The following is a 3,391-nucleotide window of genomic DNA, read 5'->3' on the forward strand; positions in this document are numbered from 1 at the left end:
ATAAAGCGTAATGCGGCGAAGAAACACGTCGGTTTCTTAATAGAGTTAGCTCATTTTTGCTAGAATCGAATATACGTGGTAACAAAATCAGAAAACGATAGAATTGTCCGAGAAAAGAGTGCGATGTGACGTTTACGTAAGCAGCACCAATCTTAAAAAAGCCACCCCTTACTGGCGTGGACGTAACGCTGCCGCATTCTAGAGTTCAAATCCCTCTATATTTCGTACTGAAGAATCGACAATAGAAAACCCGGAACGCATACAAAACGTCGCACAAAACGTAATAACTGAGACCGGGAAAATTCACTTAGACAGAGATTGTCGAAACAAAACTTTTATTGGCAGAAACTTCTGCATGCAATGACCCAAAAATTTTCTTTAGAAAATTGGAAATAGAATATAAATCGCTAAATGAATATATAATCCCACTATTTTCTAAATAGAATATTGATATAAATGTTAAAATCTTAATCTCAATAGAAGTTTTGATTTAATAAATTAGTTTTATGTGTAATGTATATTTGTTAAAAAGTTAAATAAGTTGTCTATTTAGATTTTTATTTAATATTTTTCTTTTAAATTACTTAATATTTGATTTTGCCGATGAACAAATGTTAGATATTTTGAAGAAATTAAGAGTAAAAGAATAGAAATAAGATTAGTTTGGATGTTTGGATACTTACATACTCTGTGATATGCTGGCCGCATATTGATAGTTCTGCTAAAAATTAGACAGTTCTCTTCTAGTTCTTATAATTATTTTAGTCGTCAGAACTCTTTGGAAAAGCAATGTACTTGCCCAGAACTATTACTAAAAACTATAAGGAACTATAGAACTCGACTGCATGCGACAAGAGCTCTCTTTTATTTTTGATCTGCTGGAAAATGATATGCTAGGTTCACGAACATCTCTGTAAGTTAAAATTTCATAAAATATAACATATCTGCGGTATCTAAGGATGCAACGTGTATAAATCTTCCTATCAGTAGTTTCCAGAAGAGAGATTTTTCTTACCCGTGGCTACGTTTTGAAAAATGGGAAATTAATGTGCTGTTCCTGTCAAGCGTGCGAAACTCCTGGCTACAGGCTATTTGTCACGCGATAGTCCAACGCAAAAAGAATTGAAACAAACCTGAAATTACGAAGAGATCGCGATGTATTCTTGGGTGAAACGACGTGCAGCGCCATGAGCGCGTAGCCCTCTTTTTCTTGCGACGTTGGACGATTAAGCGTTACGCAAACCCATAAGAACGCGCGGAACTCGCACGTGACTTGCTTTGAAGAACGATCACTCGACGTAAGGAGACAAATCGAAAGGTCGCCGTCGCCTTACGAATTTATTTCGAGAATTCCTTGAGATTGACATTTCTCCAAAGAAAAGTAATATGACGCGAGAAAGACAAGTGCAATTAATTTATTATCTACTCTTTTTGCGAAATTAAAGAAATTATCTTTGGTATTTCCAAAAAATTTACTATTATAAAAGATTAACACTTATAATTAGTTAAAATTATCCAATTAGTATCTGAAATTATTAAAAATGACAGACGGTCTTTTTTCGGATAAAAATTGTCAATTTTTATTCTGTGTGTATGTTAAGTTAATTACTAGTTACTAGTTAAACTAGTCATTATTCTTAATAAACACTTAAAACAATTGCAAAAAATTGCGAGCAACAGTTCCATAGATCAAACGATCAGCACAGTTAGAAGACCGTAATTGAGGTTGTGTCTTTTTGTACAGTCTCAGTAATTTTGTTGTTCACGTATACGTTAAATTATTATAGTTTCTTATCTCCACCGAGGTCGCAATTGTCCTTCATTAAGGTTTAACTTTGAGAACGCACTTTGCTCAAATGAAAATTATCTCGAGATGTGCGCGTACGTTGCCTGTTAATTTATTAAATTTATTTCTATTTTTTCTCGTTTTGAATGGAATTGCATATACTTATGTTCAAATTCATCTTTCGGGCAAACATATTGCAATTAAATGCAATGTAACATTCGGAGTTGACATTAAAAGTAATTTTATGAAATAATTAAATAGGAACACAAAAGTTATGTTGATGCTATAACATAATTATTTCGTTATCTCGTTCGACATAGATGATTCCGTAGCATAATAAAAATTGATTTATTTCAACACTATCTTCTACCTTTTTTACATTTTTTATTGTCCATGGTAATTTTTCGCCCAAGGATCATTATCACGCGACCCAGTTTTTTCCGCGCAATAATTAAATCTTTGTCAGACACGATGGAAATCAAGCTACAGGGTGGAACCACACGTTAAACGCTTATTTCACTGCACACTATAGCGACATAGTCACCCATTCGAAAATATAAAAAAGAGAAGAGAAAACCACAAATAATTGGTAGCGCGCAGCTGACGCACTGATTATCATCATTCAACAGCAATGCGATCATCTTCGGAAAATGTATGGCCGGGAACAAGTTCCATGTATATTAATATCTGGGGCGTGTATTAATTTTAGGGAATCGCATCTTTTTTGGCGGCTGCCTTCACGAGCTTTGCGTATGTTTAATTACGACTTTCAACTTTATACCGTTGCATCGTGGAAATTAGTTGGTGTAATTATGCTTGGACGCGACACAGTCCGATGTGAATTTTTTTATTTTATAAGTACATGAAAATAGTGGGAAAGTTGCAAAAGCATTGGACAGGCGTCATTTGTTTTATCTATTTTACGAAGATATCGTGTTCGTGTCGCATTCGACGAATATTAAAGTGAAAAAAATATTATATAGGAAAATTATGAAGGCAACATTTCTGAATTTTTATTTGTAATAAATAATACTACCGAAATATGGATCATATTCAGTTTTTAAAAATTATGGAAAAAATAAAAATATTTCTCCACGCATGAAGAAAGATATTAGATTACAGTTCTTTGCGCCTTTTAAAAGTAACTTTGTTCAATTTGATAATTCTTCTTCTTTCTCTGTAAAATGACAATTTTTAAAAATATGATTTAGCTCTAAAAATGCAGTTATTTCACTGATTTTATTGCAATAGTAAAAAGATATTAAAAATTATCAATTTTTGTTATGCTGTTTATACATCATTACGTCACAGTGATATTAGTTACATATAATGTTTTTTTAATTGAGTACGGTAATTTTGAAGTTGACGATTACGAAGTAAATGAAAGTTTATTTATTGAAATTTCTACACGTGCGAACACGTAAATATATGTACAATCAGTGTATGCGGTATATAGTTATTTGCAAAAAGGTTGTAAAATTTTTTTATCAGTTTTGAAATGCACCAAACGGTCTTACGTTCTCATGAGTGTGGCGATGATCGGTTCATTCGAACCGTCGTGTTTTTCAATGACTCATAATTACGGCAATTATCCGCATCAATTAC

The sequence above is a fragment of the Linepithema humile genome, chromosome 2, assembly GCF_040581485.1.
Source record: "Linepithema humile isolate Giens D197 chromosome 2, Lhum_UNIL_v1.0, whole genome shotgun sequence".
Lineage (NCBI taxonomy): Eukaryota > Metazoa > Arthropoda > Insecta > Hymenoptera > Formicidae > Linepithema > Linepithema humile.